This window comes from Haliaeetus albicilla, chromosome 23 (assembly GCF_947461875.1).
Source record: "Haliaeetus albicilla chromosome 23, bHalAlb1.1, whole genome shotgun sequence".
Lineage (NCBI taxonomy): Eukaryota > Metazoa > Chordata > Aves > Accipitriformes > Accipitridae > Haliaeetus > Haliaeetus albicilla.
In genome coordinates, this window is record NC_091505.1 from 18,248,872 (window position 1) to 18,272,918 (window position 24,047).

At 44.3% G+C, this 24,047-nt stretch overlaps 1 long non-coding RNA gene across 1 annotated transcript; it reads left to right on the forward strand.

Annotated features, from left to right (window-relative positions):
- Window positions 1–346: 346 nt before the first annotated feature.
- On the forward strand, window positions 347–22,417 carry LOC138690656 (uncharacterized). The gene is made up of 3 exons (XR_011329414.1): window positions 347–788; window positions 18,015–18,193; window positions 20,304–22,417. It is a non-coding gene; the product is annotated as an uncharacterized lncRNA (long non-coding RNA).
- Window positions 22,418–24,047: the final 1,630 nt, after the last annotated feature.

Consider the following 24,047-nt stretch of genomic DNA (forward strand, 5'->3'; position numbering starts at 1 on the left):
ATGAGCCAGGACAGGATTTTGCCATTTTGCTCCCGTAAGTAAGGTGGCCTATGCAGACAGGCTTGTTTGTTTAGCAGAGCGTTCGTACTAAATGGTACCAACAATGTTAAGTAATGAACTTCGCTAATACATTTTGATGAATTTCTAAGACCAATTAAACCAAGAAGAGCACAAAGTAGTGTGGTATAAATATTTAATGTAAACTTATGGATTACATTGTTCTGGAGATCGCTATCAGAGGCACTTTGAAACCACATGTGGCTCATGATAGCTAGACAGAGCCAGTTTCAGCCAGAGATGAGTTCAGATTCCTCTAATAAACACCCCTCCAGGGATCACTTTCAAGTGGCAAAATTTTATGAGTAGCTAAAAAAATCAGAGTTCTGCAGTCAACAGTAAGCACCGTTGTATTTCCTCTCTGCCCTAATGAAAAGGACAGAATATGTATTTTTAGTCCCCTTCTTCTCCAAAGTGAAGGTAAGATAACATGGTTTTGAGAGAAAAATGACAAATGAAGTGAACTGTTCATGGGCAAACCGAGCCTTTGTAGCTGGCAGCGGTCTCCAGATGCTCTTAGAGCAATGGATTTGGAAGGAAGCTTTTTGTACCAGCTGCTGTTGGTGACGTGAGCCTGGGCTGGAGCAGCCGCTGCTCGGCTCCATGTTACACAAACGGATCAATCCCCGTGTGTGCTGCGAGCGCCGGAGAGAACAGCACGTTCTGCCCTTGGGTTTTATGAGCTTGTGCTGCTGGCACGGCCGCGAAGCCCCCACCCGCCGCTAAGTGCGGTAAGTGCCTGCTCATCTTTGCTCTTCCTCCTCAACTCTCTGCTTACCTCTTCACATTTCAGCAATCAGATGCAAAAAGTGAGCTCTGGGGGTAACCTTGATGGCTGTGCAAAGCGGGAACCACGGAGGTGAACTCAGGGCAGGAATTTCCCACCGATTAAGGGGAGTCCGTCACGCTGGTGAAGACCGCACAGGGTAGAGAACATGCGGGGGGGAGAGGAGAGGATGAAGCAACTATATACCCACTAGAAGAGGGTCTGAGTGGCCCATCCACTTAATTAAAATCAGCGGTAGAGACTGTTTCTAGCACTCACCGCTTCATCAGAGCTTTTCACCCAGCAATGTCGGATTGCTGGAGCTGTGCCCATTCTGCAGGTGGGGATGCTGAGGCAGAGAAGGGCGGTGGCACAGTGGAAGCCGGGAGTACAGCTCCTGCCTGCCGACTCCTGTTGCATCCTCCTTTATCAGCCAGGGAACGCAGCCAAGAGCAGAAGGTTTCCTGCCTGGAAGTCAGGGCCGTGTCTAATGTGGCTCCCTAATTTAATTTGGATTCATGTAACCAGTCAGGAGCACCTGGGGATAGCATCTCTGCATCTATAAGCCCTCCCTCAATAAGAACGAACTCTAATCTCTTTAGGGTCCCAGTTGCCTCTCTCCATGGGGATACACCCCAAGCCAACCTATATCACAGGTGATTCTCCCAGGTTAGCCTCACGAGTTCACAACTGGCAATGACTTGGCCTGCTGAATATGTGCCATGCATCTCGCACAAAATTTTTCTTGGAAAAAAGTTAAAAGCAGCAATTTGCACTTAAAAGAGTCTTAAGCAATTGCAACAATGGTAACTTAGAATCCATGTTTCCAGAAAGTTTTATAATGCTGGAGACATCTGTGTTTTGCACTGTACCGGGTTTTATTTTCAATCATTTTTCTCATTAAAAAAATGTGTGTATCTCATTATGTCTTCATATCCGAGCCAGCATTTAATTCTCTGATTGCATATGGTCGGTACAGCATGTGCCATTACACCCACCAAAATAATGAAATGACAGTTCCCTTTGCAAAGTAGAAGACTAGAAATAACTTTCTGCTGAGAGATGCTATTAATTTTTCTCTTTTTTTTTTCCCCCCAATAAAAGTGAATAGCTAAGTGGCCATGATTCAGATCTCAGAAAGTGTTTTCTGACTAGTCTGTGACTTGTCATATAAGGGCTGCACTGCAGCTTTGATATTTATGGTATATTATATTCACGTAAGAGTTATTTTAAAAGGCTACGAGAAATATCTGCCTCTTGTTTTATGTATTATTTATCGGCCTCTTATTCTTTCCTTTATGCCGCAGAATTTTTTTTTTATTTTTCCCCTTGATATTACAAAGTAATAGGCCTAATAACATAATTCACATTGGGAAGATGTTCCCATGCTTCCCTTTGCAGGCAGCCGGGATCCGAGCGGGCTGTGCCCAGCTGGTCCCTGCCACCAGCCCGGGCTCTTGTGCAGACGTGGCTGCGGTGCCGCGGAGCGCCGTGCGCGGTAGATGGCTCTGTCAGCTCTTTCTTGGGAAATCATGGCTTGCTTTATTAGAGCACCTGGATTTTTCCCAGTCTCTTTTCAAACTTTATTGCTGCTGTTCATCTTGTCTTAATTTTTTTTCCCCTTAACATTTCCTTCACCTTAGGAAAGCTTCTCTCTTCCTCATCCAGAAAATTTCTCATCGTTTGTGACAAGAACTTAAAATCAATGCAAAAGCAGTGAAAGGCAGTATCAGGGTTCTTCCCTGGCTGGACAGTGGAGTGTGAAACCAGCACTTCTGGCCCAGCAGCATCAGCTGTGAGGGCCAAAGGAGCTCCCATTAGCCCAGGGCAATAAATACCCATCTGCTAAACCCATGTGCAGTAAAATCCTGGTTATGCTGGTGTGCAACAGTCCCAGTTATCGAGGAGGTGGTTTGTGGATGGGCAGTTTCCCTTCACTTAGGACTGAGGAGGATTATTCAATAGAAATACAGCAATAATTTTTTTTTTTTTCAAATTTTGAGTCTCTAATTTCTTCATTTTCCATGTTAATTAGTCTCCTGGCATGCACTTGTAGGAGAAAGCAGTCTGTTAGCTCTTGCATCCGCTGCCTTGTGCCTGTCTAAATTCACAGAAGATATTACTGTTGCTCATCCCAAACATGAGACAGCTCCTTTAGGGAAAGAGCTGGTGCAAAAGAGCCACAGCACTACTGCTTTGTGTTGGGGAGTCCCAGCAGTGCTCTGGGGCTTGAGGTGGGCAAATGGAGCACAGGGGCCCACTTCTCCATATCACTCCGTTCCCCACACTTACAGATCGATCAGTGTATTTTGTCAAAACTCCAGTGACCTGTTTTGTTGCCTTTATCTCCCTGCTGTAGTCTAAGCATTGAATGTTGCCCCTGGAGATAATAAAGAAACAGCTGTACATTCACCCTAAAGGTATCAGTTACAATTAAATAATATTTTTCCCGTATTGCTTTTTTTTCCCCTTTCTACATGAACTCCAGTGACAGCCCTTTCAGCAGCTGTTTCCTTCCATCACCGTTTCATTAGATGCCCTGTTGCTTTAGAGCGATTCTTCGCAAACCCATTGCGCTCATTACCCTGTGTCTGCATGTAAGTTCGCTTATTGCTGTGCAGTTTGGACAGGGATGGGACCGTGTTTTCCAAGGGGAAGGCTCAGTCACAAGCATGAATCATATGGAAAAGACACGTGCCAACCAGCCCAAAAGTCATTGCAAGCCTCATCTTGCCAGCGTTGTTTATTCCGATATACTTTGTTGAGTGGATCTCAACGAGTAAGACAGCCCCAGGAAATGGGTGGGTGTTTGTTCAAAGGAAAGTAAAAGCCAAACGTGCTTTTCAACAGGGTTCACCTTTCAGGGTGTCAGTTGTTGTGATCTCTTTTCTAGACTGTCCCTGCTCTTTGAAGCTACAATGCTATGTTTTCTTTCCCTGATGTCGACAATGTACCTGGGAACATGGCCCCTAATCTATCACTTACTGCATTTGTTACAGTCTGCAGTGACACATCCTTTTTACTTTTTCTAGCAGGTATTTTTTAAATAAAAGAAGAGGCAGACTTCTTAGCAGCAGCTTGGTTATTCATCAATATTATTAGATTCTCCCTTCCCTCTCCTGAAGCTAGGAATAGAAACCTATGAAATTACTGTGGAGGATGCGCTCTTAAAACAAAGCACCGAGTAAGGAGGATGTGAAAAACATGTACAGCTGAAAATACAGAAAGAGATTTTATGCGCCAGTGTAGGGGGAAAATTACAGTCAATACTTGGAGTATGAGCTGGCAGGACCCTGGCAGGGGAAAAGCATGAGAAAGACAGGGTAGACACGCTATGCCCTTGCCCCACTGCTGATGCCAGGACTTGCCTCTCACCTGCATGAGGTTGGTCATACGAGAGGAGTGCCTGGCCGGAGCTGGCAGGGCGTAACAGGTGCTTTTGAGAAATATATTGGATTTTTTCCTTCCTTCCAAAGCTGGGACATACACAAACCCAGAGAAAATGCCACGCTTCCTGGAAATCTTGGAGAGGTATTTCTGTCACCTCGCACAGACTCCTTGCACCAGGATGGCTGTTTGCCGATGGGGTTGTGTTCCAGCTGGTTTGCCCCAAATGAATCAGGGAGGGGAGGCAGCCACAGAAATCACTGCACCAGCAGCACCCTGGCCCTAACAGCCCACCCAGGCAGGAGGTAGCATGGAGCATCCTTCCCGGTTTGATCCTAGAGGGTGTTGGTCCAGCTTTGGGAAAGGAGCTTTGCCCTGGAGAAGTGCTTTTATGGTATATTTATCTCTAGTCCCTCCCGGTTAGGTTCACACTTTTTTTTCAGTGGGTGACTTGAGGAAACTAAATCTGCAAGCAGTGGATGTACCCAGACTGCTGGAGGTTTGAGCAAGAGCTGCTTGGAGGGAGAAGTACTTGAGTCTCCATCACATCCAGACGTGGCCACATGTAGCTTTCCAGTAAGAGCTTGTGGCTCGCTCTCTTTGGGAAGTGCTTGTTAGCCTTGTCCCAGCCAAACACAAGCCTAGGAAACTTCTACTTGGGCAAATGCCTTGTCTCTCATTTAACAAGCAGAGAAATAAAAATGCAGCCCTCTCTCCAAGCCCATCAAAATATATATACAGAGGCGAGGAGTTTAACAGGGCAGTACAGTAAGTGTTAAAGCTCCTGTGATCCCACCTGTGCTGTACTTACAAACTGATGGATCTTAGGCATGAAGGAGAAACTGAAAAAACTGCAAGGTGCAAGTGCTGTACAATGCAGAGAGCTGGTACTCCAGCCAGCACAGGGAGAGCAGCTTCCATCCTTCAGCTGCGGCTGCTTTGCTTTTTCACATCTATGGCATTATGGAAACACAGCTGCTATTATGTTTCTGCTGCAAACACATAGCTTGCAGATGTGGTACTGCCTAGAAAAGTCCTGGGCTTCCCAGAAAGTTGTTGTGCTGGCTTTCTCCCACCTTTCTGGCATGGGTTAATAAGGCCACAGGGTGCTGGATGAGAAAACACAGAGCTTTTCTCTTTGTGGTTTTCACAAGGCGCAAGGTTCACCTGTGGTTCAGTGTTTAACTAGAATTAAGGCTGACAGCTTTTCCCTAAAATTAAATTAATGAGATGTTTGAACTGCCGCTAAATTGTTTGTGCAGGTCTTTGCTGCTTGATATTGTCTCTGTGCTCCCTTCCCACAGGGACCCTCCGCAGCCACACTCGCACCCTCACCCATGCTGGGATTAAAGGAGCAGTTATTACTGGGGCTGTGTGTGCCAGGAGATGTGGCCACACAGAAGCTCCCTGCTTCACACAGAGCTACTCCTGTGCAGGGAAAAAAGTTTACTTACTTAAAAAAAAAATCCCGCCTTTCTAATCTGGCAGGATGCATTTGCTGGTGCTAGTTTAAGGGCACTGTGCAGCAGCAGTGCTGCCTCATGGTGCTCCTGCTCTAGGTAGTTCTCTCCACTTTGACCATTTCCACAGGCTTTTCACTTAGATGTATTTAACTCATCCTGTTTGTCATGGTTTAGCCCCAGCCAGCAACTAAGCACCATGCAGCCACTCACTCACTCCCCCCCACCCGGTGGGATGGGGGAGAGAATCAGAAAAGTGAAACTCGTGGATTGAGATAAGAACAGTTTAAATAGAAAGGAAGAAACTAATAATGATAATAATAACAATAATAAAATGTCAAGAATAATAACAATAAAAGAATTGGAATATACAAAAGAAGTGATGCACAGTGCAATTACTAACCAACCAAAACCCAGTTAGTTCTCAAGCCACAGTCCCCCAGCCCTACTCCCCCCAGTTTATATACTGGGCATGACATCACATGGTATGGAATGTTCCTTTGGCCAGTTTGGGTCAGCTGTCCTGGCTGTGTCCCCTCCCAACTTCTTGTGCCCCTCCAGCCTTCTTGCTGGCTGGGCATGAGAAGCTGAAAAAATCTTGACTTATTCTAAACACTACTCGGCAACAAATGAAAACATCAGTGTGTTATCAACATTCTTCTTATGCTGAACCCAAAACATAGCACTGTACCAGCTACTAGGAAAAAAATTAACTCTATCCCAGCAGAAACCAGGACACTGTTCCAGCTGCTCACAGCCATCTCCCTACAGCAGCTCTGCACTTGTCATCACTTCCAATCCTTTTCAGTTAAAATGGGCTGGATTAGCAGAGGTTGCTGATTAAGCTAACGAGCTTGTTCAGGCCAAAATGGGATAAGGGATATATGTAGCCAGAAGTAAGAGCTTTGCCCCCTGATAGAGCAGCAGTGAGTGGGGTCTGTTTGCCTGTACCACCAGCTGCAGGAGCTCAGTGGCTCGATCCAGTCTGGGGTCAGCTCAGAGAGGCATCAGGACCTTGATGGTTATGGGAAGCTTGCCTGAGTTAAGTCTGTTCCCTGAGTAGCTCTGGGATGGTAGGTAAGGTGGGCAACAGACGTGGGTGTTAGTGTGTCTGTCTTAAAGAAATGCAGTGCTTGGAGGAGGAGAACATCTACTCTGCGGAGCAAGCAGAGCAAGTTATTCAATGAATAGCAACCTTGTTGAAGACAAGCTTTTTAAGAGTGGAAATGGAAGTCCGTGTGAATTGGTAAAGCTCCCTGAGTGCTTACTTTGCTGTATCTTTGCAGAGAAAGGCTTTTCTTTATGATAGCACAATTCCCTGCAGCAGAGTAAAGAGGCAGTCATGACCTGGGAGCTGTGATTGCCCAGCTGAGGAGGGGAGAGAGCACATTAGCTCTTTGTTGCTTGAAAATTAATCTGAGCAAGTATCACTGTCAGAGGAGTTAATAGCTGCAAAACAGATAAAGCAAAATGCAGGTAATGAGGCTATTTTACATGTACATCTTAAGAGATTTTTTAGCTGTGGTCTGATACCTCAAGGAATCAGGCATTTCAGTCCTGTTTGTAGCCAAAATCTGTGGTTTGCAGTAAAAATAGGGTTGGTTTCAAAAACTTCAAATTCCTTTTTTTCTCATTTTCTTCCATGCCATTTGCACTGTATCTCCATTACAGTTCAGGATGGATGTAGAAAGTAAATGCTTACCCTTTTTCTACCATTTGACCCCTGGCTGCATCTGTGGAAGCATCACCCAAGTGAGCACGTTGCAAGCTTGGAGAGCACATAGAGCGAGTGTTGGTTTGTTTGCAAATGCCTGTGACTTAAACCCGGTTACTAGTAAAGGTAAAACTCTCGTAAGGGGAAAAAGTCATAACCATTGCTCAAACAAATGCAGTCTCTCTTGGCCACTGGTAGCATTGCAAAAGTTATGCTGAACAGCAAATTGCCAAACAAGAATAAAATGTGACCAAGTACAGTCATTTGTCTGATGGAAGGGGAACGGTTTTCTGGCAGAATGATTTAGCATCCAGGATTCCCCAGCTCCAAGAGGCTGAAATTGGACTGAATGTAGAGTTGTGTGTATTTGGTGGTCTCTTTGCCACTGACATTCCCATCAGATCAATGTTTTCATGGGGAATCCAGATGCTGTTTTAAGACAGGAGCATTTGATGTTCTTTGGGAAAACTTAAACATCTGCTTCTTTCTGAATCATCAAATGAACAGTTTAGCCAGGAAGATGTGTTTAAAATAGCATCCATTTCCCTCTCTCTGGTACCATATTCTGTTTAATAAATGCAAGCACAATACAGAGAGTGTTGAAAGAAGCAAATTAGAGATCCACCTAGAGCAAAATTTCCTTAATGCAGGGAGCAACTAGCACGGAAGACAAAAATGAACATATCATCTGGACATGGCCTACAAACCTTGCAGCTCACTGTCTGTTGGGTTGAGAGTGGCTGAGAAGGGAGGAGATGGGTAAGGTGACAGGGACAAGAAGAGAGAGGCTAAGGCAGGGGAGGATGCTTGTGATGGGGGAAACGGGGAGCATGTGTGGATTAAACTTAATGAATATAGTGCATTTAGTTAGATAACTCTTTGTGGGAGTTGTCTCTACCTGGGATGTCGAGTTTGAATGGCACTCCAGAATTATGGGCTGTCCAGCTACTGTTTAATTGTTGGCATAAGGATACTTCAGGCAGATTTTGGTAATCTCAGCCTTTTGGGCTGACGCAGTGTTTCTTCAGGATTACCAATGAGTTTTGTATCCTTTCCTGTTTGCATTTTCATCTAAGATTTACAGCAAACGGCAATGAGAGATGCCAGAGGGCAACTTTTCAATTCTTAGCAAAATAAAAATATGTGCCAGGATTCATGCATATATTCATGTGGACACCTGTGTTATTGAAACACATTTCCTTTGCTATTTGTGCTGTGTTTACTTGAACCATTCTAAAATTCAAGTAATGCATAATACTGAAAAATCTCCTGTGGAGCTTGGTAGGAAACACGAAACTTCATTTTGTGCTTGGAAATACTGCACTATATATTACTTACTCTTTCCTTCAAGCACTTCCAGCTTGGAGCCTTATTCTTGGCTGGAAACAGTGCAAATCCCGGAGAGCCTCAACAGGCTGTGACCAGAGCAAAGCCTTAGGGGGCAATACTTGATTATAAACCCTGTTCCTGGGCCATTTCGTTTTCCACCTAGTACTGAACGTACCTTAAAGTCTTGTCTGGCTATTTAATATGCTCTCTCATCACCAAAAACATTTGCACCTTTGGTTAGATCATTTAATTTACAGATTAGATCTCTCCCCATATCCTGGTATCTTTTTTTTTTTTTCAGTTGACTAGAGGAGCTTACGCTCCTCTGAGGCTCATGTTACAAGTGGCTAACTCTTCCAGGGAGATATTAGCCCTCTAAGGACCTTCCCTCCATGACTTGGAGGAGGTGATGCTTTACTGCTGTGAACATCTGTCAGACTGTTAAGACAGAGAAGTACAGCAGGGAGGAACAGGCCCTTTATTACGTTGTGATGTTTAGTGGGAAGTGTGGTGAGGTCCTGACTCACTGCTCAGACACCCTCCTATTTAACATATGTCTAAAATGTAGCTCTAAGCACATGTGCAGAACTCACTGCTGTAACAAATCTTGTCAGCCTGAACAACGTTTGAGATGAAGAACAGGAACAGACGCCTTCAAGTTAGAGCCAGGGAAGAATACCAGAGAAGATTAAGAACCCGTGTCTAGACACATCGAGGCTACGGTATCACGTTGTTGCCCGTGTCCTGCTGGCGCAGGTCCCTGGCACGAGGGTTTTGCTCCGAGACCACATTGCGATGAGGAGCTTGTGGTGCAGCCTGAACTTGCGCTGTTCAGAACTAATGAAGATAATCAAGAGTTCCCATTCCGTGAAATTGCAGTGCACCAGGCCCTCCTTGTAGATGTGATTTAAACCTATGAAAACTTGCCTTGTTTGCTGCCGGGAGGCTGAGGCAATGGCAGTCGTTCGATCTCTTCCAGCCAAGCCTGGGTTCGAGGTCTCTTACCTGTGAAAAATCAATAAATCAAACTATTAGAAGGTGCCATACTGATAATTGATTCTTCCAAGAATATTTTTCCCAAAGCTTCAACTATTTCCAACAGCAAGAAGTTATAATGAAGACTAAGTGTATTTATGAAGTGAAATCATTAACAATGGATTAGCCAGTGGAATCCAATTTCCTGTTCCATCAGTGATGCTAACACAGACTGAAATTCATTGATGTGTTGGGCATCATTGTCATCCTCTTAACTGAGAGAAAAATTATATTTGCCATTCTCCACTGGCTGCACTTTGCAGACAAAACTGCATCTTATAAAAAGGATCAAGACAGAATCTTAATGGAGAAAGTATTTACAAGAAAATAAATGCGCACATAAATATTTCACAGGCATCTCATATGTGCTTTGTGTTTCATCATATTTAATGTATGAAAGTAACTATTTTACTTGTGTGGATTTTTTCCTCTTAAGCAATGTCTTAAGGAGCTTAAGGTAGAGAAATACATTTGTATGAATGTCTGTAGGGTTTTATAAGATAATATATGGAAGAGGAAGAAGAAACCTTCTAAGAATTCTTTTTATTAAAGAACAGAACAAAAAAAACCTCATTTACCACCTTGTAAGTATTAAGTACAAAAATCCAGGTATCTGAAGCTCTAGCCCCTGCTTTTATGCCACATACTCTCAGCCCTGCTGTGGCTTTCCCTCTCCGCTGCGGTGGTTGGCATGCAGCTCACAGAAATGGGCTTCACTGGCAGTAGCAGGGAAGTGGCTGTAATTTTGGATGGCCAGTTTTAGTCCAGTGGACAAAACCACCTCAAGCAGAGCAGAAATCTGGACTATGTAGAACACCAGTGTCATCTGCAAGTGTTGCTGCCTTGCTGCTCATTGCTGTTTTTTCCCAGCCCCTTGGGAAATACATTAAAGTGCAGATGATCTTGTAGGGAATCCTGAGGCTTCTCTCTCTGGGAAAAACTGATGGTTTAATTCTGCTCCTTGCTTTCCGAGTGCTCTCCATCCTTCCACCCCGACCCAGGATCATATTTTAGCATCTTAAGTAGCCTTCGGTAGAGGACTCTGCTGAACTGCAACAGGGATGTCCATATGATGTGTACGGTGGTGACTGAGACAAGATGCTCACCGTGTGTTGTGAAGTTGCGTCTTTAGCCTACTTAGCGCAGAATAAATCCAAGCTACTGTCTGTTAGGTCCTGTGAGCGGCTCTTGGCAGTTCAGTGTGGTGCACTGTCATCACAAGGTCACTGGTTTATAACATGATGCTTTGGGGTGTTATATAGGTCTGCAGATAGTGTGCTTATTTGCGTATGCTGGTGGTTAATTTTTTCCTCTCTAAATTGTTCTCTGCCACAATAATGTGATTTGGGAAAAGCCCAAGGAGGTGCTGATGGCCAGGAAAATCAGCTGCTGTGCACTTGGGGGTGGTGGTGGTGGTGTTACTCCATGTGTGGCCAGGTAGGTACCAACGGTACTTCCCCAAGCGTGGGCTTCAGGGCTCTTTCTGTAAAGATAGCCTTTCTCCAGATACCAGAATCACTGTCTTAAAACAAAAATGAAGTACTAGATTTTGATCCCAGCAATATAACAAGGCAGTGATTGATACAAAGAAAAAAACCAAACAAACCCAATACTTTACTTAGGGAAAAGTAATTTCTGGAAATGTTCTTTTAAAAATAAAGACATGGAAAGTTTGAATACAAAACAAATGTGGCTTTGCTATAGGCTTTTAATGAAATCTGTTTCTCTTCTCCTGCCAATTAAAAATCCCCCAAACAATCCATTTCCAAACCAGCTCAAGGTGACCAAAAGGTAATTCAAATAGAAGATAAGACCTGATTGCATTTGGACTCATCTTGAGTTTTAATACATGCAACCATGATATTTTCTCATCATGTAAAATCTAGAGGAAAGATTTTTTAAAAATTTTTTTTAACGCTAGTGCTAAAATTCTCTGCTAGTTATGAACATTTCTGTTATGATAGTTGCAGTGTTACCTCCCACAGCCACCTCTCCCACTGACACAGAAGCTGGGGAACCATGTGGCTGTGTTTGTAGTGCACCAGATCAGCTCAAACTGCACATGAAGGACGCTTTGCCCTAATAAGCCACAGAGTTTGCCTCCATTACCCCCTTCCAGGAGTGGGCTGACCTCACTGGAAGGCTGGAGAAGATGGTGTTCGGAGGAAAGATTCACTAGAGGGGGTCTGTTGCAGTCATTAGTGCTTCTGCCTTTTAACCGAGTGATTAAATACAAACCAGAGCTCTAAATCAGGTTAAGCAGCCAACAGGGGTTTTACTCCTCGCCTTCACTTTGTATGCAATGTAGTCAGCATGTGATGCCAAGTAACTCTGCTGTTTCCTCAGAATAGGACTCTGGTTTTCTTTTGCAGAAATCCATGAAAAGATCCCCCCTGCACTGACAGTCAGCACTTAGTTTTAAATTGCACTATGGAAATAGCTACTTAAATGCAGTTTCTGTGGAGTTTGGGTCTTACACTACCCCTGTGGTGCTGAAGGACACAAACGCAGCATCACTGTCATCATCAATTGTAGCACTGGTGAAGATGTTAAACCTAAACTGCGCTAATAGCGTGGGGTTAACTTTAGGAGTTGAGTCATCGTATAGATAATATGAGATCACCGTTCTCGTCTCCAGTGTGATGCCACAGAGGCCAAAGCAGTGAGGAAGGCCATCCATTAAGTACCCCAGCTTGCTGCTCTTGAAGCTTTTATGGCCAGCATCCCTCCTGGGCAGACTGGGAGCTGAGGCTGGGCTGGGCTGGCTGCAGGTGGCGATGCTCAGCAGGGAATGTTCAGCTCAATCCCTGAGGAGGAGGCTGGATTTGGAACCTTAGTGCTCAGACCTGGGCTAGAAATGTGCAGTTTGGGCCCTTCCTATTTGGAGAGGGGAAGGCGAGCATCGCAGAGGGGACAGTGGTGTGGCACAGTTAAAATCAAAAGAATGAAAGAGAAAGCTGTGATGAAGAAGGAGCTAATGAAAGGGAAAGAGATTGTCAGTCTGGATGCAGGTGCATATGAGATGAGCTCAGAGAGCAGCATATTTTCCCATTCAGGTGGGCTGGGGGCTCGCAAAGAGGGAGGGATGCTTGCTAGATGGGACACGCGGGCTGGCACTACTCCACGAAACCAAACTGTGCTGGGGATGCTCAGAAGAACGCCTGCAAGCCCCCAGCAGTTCTGCCTTGGAGCAGCCCCTTCCCTGTGCTTAATGCCAGGCTTTGGGGATTGGGGGTCCTGGATGTGATTCCCTGCTTCTCCAAAGGGAGCTTGGGGGCTTAGGTGAAAACAGGTTGCCTTGAAAAGCCATCATGTAACTGGAAAAGAAATCTATTCCTTGCCATTAAGATATTCAAATCAGAATGTGCCATATGCAGCATTGCCCCATGGGTACAGCCAGCAGATGCACTAGCAGGCCCCCACAGCCCACAATGGACAAAACAAATGCTCGCAAACCCAATAATAACCATTCTTTAAATCTGGGCCAGTCTCGGCTCTGCCTGTGTGACCAGTGAGGCTCTGGGATGCATCTGAGATCACACAGGAAATCTGCAAAGCAGGGACTTGGCTTCATGCCTCCCCATCATATGGTGGTGCTGTACCGAGTGGACTGTCGTGGAATAAGAGCAGTGAAGGAGAATGGTATTTAAATGTATGCTTTACTGGGGAGGTAGACTAGAAGTTGAGTGCATGTGATCAGGTATCAAGTTTTAGAAGAGGGTCTGTGGCTGGAGGATGGGGTGCGGAGAGTTACCTGATTTCTTTTGTGTTCTTCAGTCACCTACAGATTATCAGAAGGTCACAGGCAAGAGGAATCCTTTTTAACCCTGAGACTCTACTCTTAATATCGTGGTTGTGTTTTGCACATCAACATCAAATACTACGTGGAAAAATTATTCTGTTTAGAAAAGCATCAAAAGCTATCTTCAAAGAATAATGTGTCAAGATCATGTACAGGCTCTGGCATTTCTGAAGTTGCTTTTATACTCATTAGACTTTAATGAGATGATGAGTGACTTTTTGCCTATCAAAAGTTGCAGAGACTTTTCACTTTCTAAGCACCTTGCACATCAGTAACGTCTGGTTTTGGTAGTCCTCCCTATTGCATTACATTTTGCTTGTGTGCTTTTAAGCCTTTTATTACACAAAATGAGGACTTTTACTTTTGCCAGGTAAACTCTACTAATTTACAAATTCTGCAGGCTTTTCCATTTACCAATCAAATGGATGAATTAAATTGGACTGGGACAATAAATATGCAAGGGATGGTAGAAGATACCATCTTCTGAAGCGTAGCCTTCATCTGGCTTAGCTGCACAGACGCAGTGTAACAAATCAGCTCTGTTTACCAAAGCGCTTCTGGTGTTTGCCGTGCTGCATCCCTAAATGTCATTGCTGTGAAGCACGAGAACTTCCCACAGGCCCACCAGTCTCAATCTTTAGCTGTTTTTAGGGAAGGTAACAGATTTCTGGTTTGGGCAGCTATTTCTTTTTGAAGCGGGAAACTGTCTTCAGAAGTAGATCTTTGATGTAAGGTGATAACTGGAAATGAAGGGCAGGACAAACTGATCCCCTCCCCTGCTTCCCTGCAGCACTGAGCTGAGAAAGGAGATGTTACCAGGCCCTTGTTTTTTCTCTTAGCATGCTCCTGCTCTGCACATAAAGTGTTTTGGCTGTATTGGAAGTAGCCTACAGATTTGTGCTGGCGTCACCTCCCGAAATGTCACAGTACACCCTTGCTTGTACAAGAGCCAGTTGTGTTTGATGAAAACAAATGCCAGGTTTCACAGGCTCACTCCCAAAGAGGCAAAACCGACCCATCCTTGGGACTGCCTGTGAGCCGTCAGCAGGTTGGGGACTCCTTCAAGTCTAGTCGGAGTTAGCAGAAATCCTGCCTCTCTGCTTTCTTGCATCTGCATTGGGGAAAAGGTCTTTTCTAAAACTCTGACATTAAGCTTTTCTGTCATATGGAGCTTGCATATAACAGGGGATGCAAGTTATTGGTTTCCAGGGAATAGTGTATGCTGTGTTCTTTTTCTTTTTATTATTATTTTTTAAAGTCAGATGTCTCCATTACTCTGACAGCAAGGAAAGTGAGCAAGTTGCATAGTCTTTAGTGATAGCCACTTTTTCCCTCCCCTCTTGCATACGGGGAATAGGGACACCAATAAAGTTTCTCCCCTGTAGTAAGACTGGGTGCTTGACTGCCTGTACAGGGAAAAGCTGTCCCTGCTGCTCCCTGGCTGGAGGTGGCCCTTCTGCAGGTAGCAAGGGAACAACCAAGAGAAAAGATTTCCAGGTTTTCTGGTTGAGGTAACTGAACCTGTTCTTTGCAACCCTCAGCCCTTTGCTACCTCTTCCCTGCAGTTCAATGGGATATTTTGTGAGTTCTCTGATTTTAAAATCAACCTGGTGTAAACCTGTTGCCCTGGGCTTCTGCCAGCAGAGTTTTAGCTATCCCACTGGACCTTGTAATGGTAGAAATGGAAATGGAAAGAATGCAGCACTGGGGTCTGAAATGCAGCTGACAGTCAGCACATCTCTGGATAACATCCTCCTCTTCCCTAGCAAGATGTGGTGCACGCTGGTATTGGTAGGTGGGAACAGCTGCAGCACTCTCTGTGGGAAAGAATTAATACCATTTAAAATGAATTACGTGCTTGAGATAAACTACCTCCTGCAAGCGTGTTGCCTCAGAAGAGTCTATAGCTTGTATTTAAGAGGATTGACAAGGTGTTCGGGCTTCTGCAAAATAGGGAGAGATTTAAACTTGTGAAGGAACTACAAGTTCTCATCTTTCTTGGAGGTCTGGGTTTCTCTAATCCATTTCTATATTCTCTTACATTTAATTAGAGACAGGCCCTGAAATGACTTAGTGGGCTGTGTGCATGCTGAATCCACAGCTGAGACAAATCCATTTGTCGAGTGTAATTCTGGAACATGACCCACCACCTTGCTCTAAAACGCCGGGGCGCAGGACCTCCAGCGGGCTGGGGAGGTCGTGGGAAGAGTGTGCTCGTCTCTGCTGGTGCAGGCTCTTCTGGCTGCCTTTCAGGGATGGCAGAAGGGCTGGTCTTGCCTGTGCCAGTAACGGAGCTAGAGAGGTTAGTGCTTTGCACTCATAACTTTCTTTTGCAGTTCTGGAAGTACCAGCCCCATCTCCTTCTGCATTACAATAAGCATCAGAGTGGTGCAAACCCCATCTCAGCATGTTCCTCACTGACTTTGCAAATGCACTGCTTGGAAAACTTGCTGGTTATGCTATCAGGTTGGAAGTGATTGTCAGTTTAACACCTGCTTTGTAAAAATGTGTTTGTCGAAGTCATGTTTATCAATGAAACCAAGCTGGAATTAAATATTTGAATTGCTGGAGTAAATATGCTGGTAAAATGATATGGAATTAACTGATGGACCCGTGGCGATATGGCATTTGTATCTTGTGGTTTCCATAGACACACACGTGACAGTGTTTTGCAAACACTATGCACCACTGAAATATATTTCTGCTACTTCAGGAATAATAATTACACTTAAGTGCATTCTGCACAAAAACACCCCTTAAGCATTTGTTGAATGATGAAAACTAAACGGGTTTTCAAAGGTCATTGCAGCTTTCTCAGCTCTAATCTTAATTTTTTCCCAAACTAGCAGTGGAGGAAAAAGAAGGCAGAGAAAGCCCCTGGCCCAAGGTCTGTGCATGTAATTTTGTGATACGATCCAGTGAGTGCAGTTCAGCTTGGGGCAAGAGACTGGGGTGTGTGTATGCCCCGTCAGCAGCAAGGCTGGTTGGACCCGTGTTGGGTAAGGGAATGAGAGGTTGGTTGGGGAGATACAGCCTTGAAAGAGTGCTGAGAGAAAGGAGGAAAAGGAAGGTTCAGGAGAGAGCAAATAAAATGAGCAAACACATCCATCCACATCAAGCAGAGCGTCTGAAGGTGACAGATATGCGAGGTTGGAGGATGGTTCACTTCAGCATGTGAAGGTACCCCTAATAATAAGAAGTTGCAAAGAAAGGGACATTCAACCTAAAGCAGCACTTTGCTGATGGGAAGTTTTCCTTTTCTGGAGACACAACTTCCAAATGAGGCCAATGCTTTGAAAGGCTCTGGCACCATCGCTGGGAGCAGAGCCCTGCACCCACTCTGCACTTGGGCGAAGGCCGGATCTCTTGAGCGGTTCAGCCCCCCCGAGCACACCGAGTACTGGCCCCGGCTCAGATCCGGTGCTGACTGTGGAGGCTGAGCTCTTACAGAAATCTGGCTCATCTTGTGTAGGAATAATTGAAACAGTCAGAATTATTATTCTCCCTCCCCAGTTCTTCTTCATATCAAATATGCATTTCCCCCCTCTAAGCTCTAATTAAAAACTAAAGGAGAGGGAGAGAGGAGGAGGAAACTAATAATGCCAGTTACGCATTTGGCTTACAAAAAAGAAAAGCAAAGCACACTCTAATGCATTTGTGGACAATAGGTAGGAAATTATTCACACTTAAGAAACCTCTTTGCTGTTAATCCCTGTTAACCTAGGGGCTCTGTTACTTATATCGAAAAGTCTCCTCACTTTCTGTGGCGTTATTGCAAAGAATGAACTTTTGTTATTAGTTTTTGCAGGGGCTATTGAACCTGCTGCCTCTGGAGCGCTGGGATGCTGTGCAGACCCGGCAGCCTGGTCGCTGTCACGGTAAGAATATTTTTTCACTGTGATGCTCCTTCCCCTCACCCGCTGCAGTGCTGGGAGGACAGGAGGTCCCAGGACACACACCAATGTCATGGAAGGGTCGGCCACAGCTTCCCAGGTCTTGATACAGGAGGGCTGCTGGGGTCATCTGCTCATTAAGATGATTGAGAGCTGCTGCTGGTGGGGTTTCTGGGTGGATTCCCACCACCCGAAGGGCTGAAGATGAGTCTGTGCTGGAGAGTTTAGAAAGGACCCGAGAGCTAAGTGTCTGCCAGCCCTCCTGCCACCTCGCTGGAGAGCTGGGAGTACAACGGACGGATGTGATTAGTACACTGTGTTAAAACCCCATATTTTTCTTGCGTGATGCACAGTCTTTCACAGCTTTCTCATCCCATGGAGTAATGCCCAGAAATTGATGTTATGCTGTTGTAATCGGAAAGGAGCAGGGGGCTGCAAAGGGCAGAATGGATATTGCTGAGAATTCCTCATGCTTAATGATTTTCTTTACAGCAGCATCATCTTCCACCCTCTCCCTTGCACCTGGGCTTCAAACATCTACAGGGTTTTTTTTTCTTTCTTTTTTTTTCAGTTTTGGTCTGTGACATTTAATTCTGTCACTGTTTTTCTGAAGCAGCTGTGGTGGCAGAGGCCAGGTGACTCATTCCGTCTGTAACCGATGGCTCAGGAGGATGCAAATGCCACCAGTGTTACTGGGAGCTGCAGACGATCCACAAACCTCTTGTGATGCTGCTGCGTGGCTGACTCAAGGTGAGCGAAGGTGTATTTGCAGGTAGGGGGTGAGAAGGAGCAGCAGCACCAGAGGTGGCAAAGGATGCGTAAGAAGAGGAAAATGAGATTTTCGGGAAGATCTAGTGTCAGAACCAACATCTAAGACAGCAGCAAGGTGTCCCTTTGACTCCCGAAGCAATTACCAAGAAAGCCCTGTGCTCTTGCTTTGTCTGGATGATGGCTCTTCCCTTCTCTGTAATCTGCAGATCTTCCCTTCTGGCCCAGCTGGACCCAAGTTGTCAGAGAAAGCCTCTGGCTGAGATGTCACCAAACTGTGAGGTTCACAGGAGGGTCAAATCTTGATTTGATATCAAATCCTTCAAAGGAAACTTTCCCATTGATTTAATGCATTGGGGTTTTTTTACATCCAGTCAGGAGTTTTATCTCATTAGTTCTGTGAATTAAACTGTGCACCTGAAATCCTTTAATTTTCTTTCTAAGAGAAAGATATTTTAAATTCAGAGCTGGATAAAAATCAAAGCGTGAACGTTATCTGGGTGGACTGTAAGTCCTTTATAAGATATTCAGAGTGAAGTCGGTACAGCTGCACAATGTTATTCCCAGTTAATGTAATCAATACCCTTCTCTCTTGCAGTGTTGTTACAGGCATGTTACTCTTCTCTGGTTCTGGTCAGTGAATTTTGAAATATTGTTTGCCTAAATTTGCCTACTTCTCATTATGTTTATTTGACAATGCTTTTAATTATCCCCAAATCAGATTTTCAAATATAGCGGTTTCTCCCCTCTGTGATTGCTATGGAAATTTCACCTGGAAAATCAAAGCTTTCAGAGGTTGTTTTACTTTCATCTTTTCCTTTTGATGAGGTCCTAACACATCAAAAATCCACACTCGGAACCATCCCTCTGTACTCAAACATTTAAAGTACCAGGAGGTCTTCATGGTACAGGAGTGCAACTGGGAGCATCACATCACAGTGCTCGCTGGAGCTTGGGATGAAGACCCAAATCATGTCAAACCTCGGGATGCTTGGCTGGAGCGTTACCTGTCTGTGGGCACCACTGCTGGGACTGAGCAAAGCAGAAGCATGTCAGGGCTTGATTGAAACTGGACAGAAAATGTCCTGTAGGAGCACATTTTCTCTAGGAAAAACCCTGGGCTGAGAGGATTCAGTGCTGGGTTGCCAGCAGCCAGTTACTAACGCTCTAAAGGCTTTCTGTAGCTGGGGGCATTAAATAATTTAGCTGTCTTTCCATCCAGACTCTTGGAAATTTTTCCCACATGTTGAAAAGTTCTCCAGGCCACCACCGGTAGCTGAAATGATGAGAGAAACCCAACCTGAGTACTAACACTTGTCATGACAAAGTTGAATAAAAAACATGTGTGGAGAAGCAGCCCTCCTGGCAGAATGACATTTAAATGTGTTTCCCTCCTTCAATTTAAAATGCAAGAAGCAAGTAGATGCAAGAAGGCACTCGCTTAATGTTCAAAGAGCTGTTCGTGTAAAGGATCAATAGATCCAGCACTGTATTTAGCGTCATACTAAATGCTGGACCAGGCAATTATTTTGATTCATCGCTGTGGTAAGCAAAGCATCCAAGTGTGACAGAAAATTCTCATACTTTCTTGCTGCTTGTGTAACTGAAATACTTCATCTTTAGAGGCAGTTATGTTAAAAATTGCTATTCTGTTCTTGACAGGTATTGTCAATGGCTTGTTAATTCAGTGTTAGTTTTGCAGGTTTTTTGGCATTTTGTATTCACTCAGTCTCTGATCCATAGGGTATCTGTGCCAGAGGGACTCTTCCAGCAGCACCAGTGTCCTCTGAGCCACCTGGCTGGAGCATTAGGGAGCAAATGTGCTTATTGGTATTGCAGGAAAAATTCCTGCTGGCTCCAAAGAGCCAGTTCTAGAGTTGGAGCCATCTTATTTTAAGAATCTAAAGAATATAGGTCTAAATTTACTCAGGGTAACAAATTAGATAACCAACATATTACATATGCCTAGCCACTTTGCTTCAAAACACTTTAATAGTTCTGTATTCACTAACAGCAACAGCCAGGTGTCGTAATGTCTCAAATGAAACGTGCAAGAAAAGCTCATGCACTTTTACTTTTTCTTGTTATATAGGTAAAAGCAGCAGATGCTTCTGACATCCTTTGCCAGTCCGCAAGAGAGCTGAGATACTGTGAATTTATGACCTGTGTCTGCAGTGGATTTCCCACATCAATGACTTGCAAGTACTGTTCCTTCCAGCTGAGATGAGCAGAAGTTTGATCGTGAGACTAATGCTGTCCAGAGTATTGAGTGGCTTTGCAACCAAGATGAGTTGTCATCATGAGTTTGCAACCCTTTTCAGCCACAGAAGGGTGTGTTGAAGCCAATGAAATGAAATGCTGAGGGAGCTGCTGCCCATCCTTGTCGGAGTGGTGTGTGACGTCCTGGGTAGCTTGTGAAGAGCCCAAGGACTTCCATTTGTACCCAGGGTCTTCATCATCTCAGATACCTACAGAAACATGGGCTTGGGAGCGGAAAAAGTGTTAGAAGTGAAGATAATATTCTGAGAGGGGACCAGCTCAGCTTGCGTATGGGAAAAGCACAAACAGTCCTCTAAAAATACAGGAATATTTTTATAATACCCAAATGAGTATCTGCTGGAGGCTTTTGAGGAAAAGTGTTGCTCCCAAGAGCAACAGCCTTTGGACCTGAGGACATGAGGCTGTTTGGAGCTCTGGGGTTTCAGCTCCTTCCCTGCTTCTCTGTGCTTGTTGAAGAACCTCTTGATTTTATCAGCTGTGTAAGTCTTGGCTCGCATGCTACAGAGCAATTACACCCATTTGGGGGCAAAGGGAACTGATTACACCAATTCTGGAGCATTTACCTCCTTGCACAAAGTTGCAGCTCTTTGCTATTCGGTATGATTTGAGCATGCTGTGAAAACCACTGCAACTCTTCAATTACCTGTGCCATAATGGGTTAGAGATAGAGGTTTGTCCTTATGGTCCGGGGCTGTGAAACTGTGTAATTGTAACCCAGGTGTCATCTCTTGCTGTTATCCCTCACTGGTGCTGTAGACACACCTGCTTGAAGAAAGAGGAAGATGTTTGCTTTAATTATGTGTATATACATATTTGTATATTTGTTTCTTTTAAAGTAATTCAAATTCCACTGAAAAATTCTATAGAAAGTTCTTTAGAAAACCACCAACTCTTAGAATCTTTTGTGTACTTGAAGTTGACAAAAACACCTTTCCAAGAGCTGTTTGTGTTCAGTTGATGCATAGTCAGAGGTGCCTCTGCAGACTGTTTGTTGCCTGTTCTTGGCAATATTTCTGCCTTAAATCCCTGTTGCAGACTCAGGCTACAATGTCACCTGGAGAGGGGCTTCAAAAGATCAGCAATAGGACTGATCTGGCCTGCAGAATATGGCAGGCAGCTAGAATCTAAATTACTGAAAGTAACAGTGGAAAGCTCAGAATTTATATCAGATATAATGTATTACAAGTAAGATTTATAAAAGGATTACAGAAAGCAGTTAGTTAAAGCTACTGACAGTAAACAGGGATTAAAATATTTATCTAGCTGTAAAAATATGAATAATGGAGTCATTTATTTAGTTATGTAAAGAAGCTGCGTACTTTAAACTGACAACAAATAACACTCTTAATAGCACTAATATTTTACAATGTCCATGTATCAAAATCCTTCCATGCCTTTTGCTTCCAAGCAAAATCCTCTTGTATTGAATCAGTGCATAATACGGAATTTCCTCAAGCGACAGACATGCTCACAAGGGGGTAGATCACCCAACAATGTAGTTATTTGCTTTTCTGCCTCCCTTCCCTTTCCAAGGCTGTAGCATTTGGAGATCAGTTCCTTCCTTTCCTTCCCTCTGGGAGGGTATGCGATGCCACTTATGAGGCAGCTGGCTGCTAATATTTCCTGCATTTTTATAGCGCTTTTCCGATTATTGCATTTCTTCTAATGTTGCTCTTTGTGATTAGTATTATTTTACAGGAAGGTCAGATCTTTCTTTGGGAAGTGTTTGAGATTTGGGCCTTCCACAACTCCAGTCTAACATTTGAACCTTTTATGTAAAAGCATCCTTCTTTTTGACCCAGACCTCGCTGCAGTTACCTACTGCAATATGCCTTCAGTTCAGCAGCTTAGCCATGTAATCTATAAAACAATCAGCAAATGGAAGGCAAGCACTTACTGCCCCAATAAAAAGGTATTGATGACCATGACCGGTATTAGAGGTTTCACTTGTTACTTTTTCAATCTCCTACTTGCCCGGAATAACTTTTGACATGTTGTACATCTACAGCGATGCTTCCAGGTGCGCTGTGATGTTTTATCTTGGGAAAGCTGCAAGTGCCCCTGTTGTTGTAGGTCTGTAAATCTGTGCTTATGTCTGCCTGGACTGATAAAACAATCTCATGGGGAATCATCAGCTTCATCTAAAGGATCCGTGCAATCCTCTTATGGCCAAAGCACAGCCCTGGGGCCAGTCGGCTCCTGATGCAACTTCATGGATTTCAGTTGCCACCAGGTCTCTCAAGTGTCCTGCTCCCGACCTTCTGAGCGAGATAAAAATATTGTTCATTCCTTGTTTAGGACTAAGGTAGGAAAGCTCAGTGGTTTGCTGGTTCCTGCTCTTCCTCTCAAGTCAGCTTAGATTTTTAAAATATTCAGCAGAGAGGATTAAGAAGCACAGCTGGCCTTGCTTCTCTGTCTTGCTGGATTCCCATGGTAATTGGTCATGCTGCACATCGAGTGGCTCCCAACAGCTGGTTATTTCTTATGCTGTCTTCCGCTGACAGTAATAAATTTAGCCCTCGGTGGTAGTCTAGGAAATTGGCATTAATAATGATTTTTGGATGGCCAGTTCATTTCCCTCCTGAGTCAGACCACCCCAGTACGCTGCAAGCTTTGCTTCTCTCTCCCTCTGCAACAGATTGGTCCCACTACACCGCATCAACACAAATTACCTAGGCAATTTGTGTTTGAACTCTATCTTTTATCCAGAACTTGTGAGCCCTGTGTGAGCTGTGTTTGTGGGGTTTTTTTGGTATGCACAATGATTCATCCCCTCCTGACCATCTGTGGTGTTGAAGTTTGCTCTTCGTCTCCAACGGCACATCCCCAAGCGGAGTTTCAGCCTTTGTGAGCAAGGAGCCGGCACACAGCTGGGCACCCGCTCCCAAAGCAGGGAGCTGCAGAGCTCGGCTGTCTCTCTGTCTTTGAAATTGCAAAGTGATTTTAGTGCTCGTAGAAAGCATCACACGATAATTTAAAGAATATGAGCAGTGGCAATCAAAGAAAGTAAATATGGTATTAAAATAAGGCTAAAATATATAGTATTGAAAAAGTACTGTGGTTATTTCAGCTCGCTAGTTAAAAATGATGTAGTAGGACTCATGAAAGAGAAATAGAAAAGATATCTGTGACTGTAGCAAGGGACAGATAGGGAGTTGTTGCCAGAGGGTTACCTGAATGGTAAAAAGGTAAAAATGAAATATTGTCGTAAAAAGAAACTTTAGCTGCTAAAATGGGAAGGAACTCTTTCTGTTGCAAAAACATCTCTGCTTCTGCCAAGTAGGGGGAAAAATATATGGTGGTGACACCCAGGATTTATTGCCCAACTGTATTGAAAATAGAGCTGTTTTTCAAGGTATAGACACAAAATGGAGCAGGAGTGGATTACAAAACCATGAGATCTCTCTCCCCTGGATTCTGCTGGGGAGATTCCCCAAGGTTTCCCATCTCTACAGTTATTTTTGATCGTTCATAACCTAGTGGCTTTTGGTTTTATTAAGGCAATATTAGCATGCATTCTTTAGTCATCACATTATGATACCTGTGTTCTCAGGGC